The following is a 1235-nucleotide window of genomic DNA, read 5'->3' as shown; positions in this document are numbered from 1 at the left end:
TAGATTATCATTGAACGGGAAGATGATTAGATGAAATTCTGAGCATGATGCAAATTGGCAATTGTTCATTTGTCAATGATATGAGCCCATCAGTAAATGTCCACAATAACACTGATGTACTGAAAACAACTATGCATGTAGCATATCAAGCAGAAATAGGGAGTTATATAAAATTATTGCGTTTAGTTACGAAGTGCAAAAACAAAGCAATGTGAAGTGTAGAACCATAAGTAGGAAAGAAGCAAGAAAATATATATACAAAAGAAGCGGTGAAAACAATACCTAATAGAAAGCCAGGGAAGCAGGTTGCGTGCGCAGAGGAAGCGAGTTGCGCGACGGTAGTGGAAGCTGGTTGCAAGGCGAAGATGAGCGGACGAGAGAGACGCAGAGGGAGAGTAAGAGACAATGGCAATCACTATTGAAAGAGGGGCAAAACTCCTGGCAGAGCAAATGGCTTACAACATTGAATTTGGGATCAAAATTAAAAAGAAAAAAAATGTAATAAGAATAAACATAAGGGTCATTTTCTAATTATTAATTTTTCAAAAATAAAAAATAAAGTTCAATTTATAATTACTTTTAAATGAGTTAATGATACTCCTACATAAAAATGGGAGTAAAAAATCTATTGCCTAAAAAATGACGTGACAATTAATTAAATAAAATATTTTATCGTCAAATTTATTAACAAAAAAATTCGACGCTAATGCAAATAAAAAAATGTGTCATTTCAGTAACGACCAACGTGTTATCATCAAATTTTTCAGCCAATAATTCCAACTATAAAATTCACCCTAAATTTGAATTTAGAACTTTCTTCTTTCATTTTTGTGCTACCAGCCTACCACTAACCTCTCCTCTCTCTTTCTCAGTTTCTCTTTTGTCCTCAACCTCTCTGTTGTCGCCACCATCTAATGACCATCTAGCTATCATCCTCCTCCTCTCACAACTCTAGTCATCTCGTTGTCAACGAACATCTATGAGAAGCCATTTCACAACGCTACACCGCCACCTTCTCTTCCCTCGCAAGTTGTTGCTGTCGTCCGCCATCACTGCTTGCCTTGTCAACCCATTGCCTTCTTTTCTCTTTTATTTATGACTTTTTTTCCTTCGTTCTCTTTTTTTGTACTTTTTTATTAAATTCTAATACTCTTCTCTTTCTTCCTTCAATAATAATTATGAATTATAATAAAATAATGATATCACAATAACCTTTTAAATTGGTAAATGGTAAA

This window comes from Arachis ipaensis, chromosome B08 (assembly GCF_000816755.2).
Source record: "Arachis ipaensis cultivar K30076 chromosome B08, Araip1.1, whole genome shotgun sequence".
Classification (NCBI taxonomy): domain Eukaryota; kingdom Viridiplantae; phylum Streptophyta; class Magnoliopsida; order Fabales; family Fabaceae; genus Arachis; species Arachis ipaensis.
Note: the sequence above shows the minus strand (reverse complement) of the source record.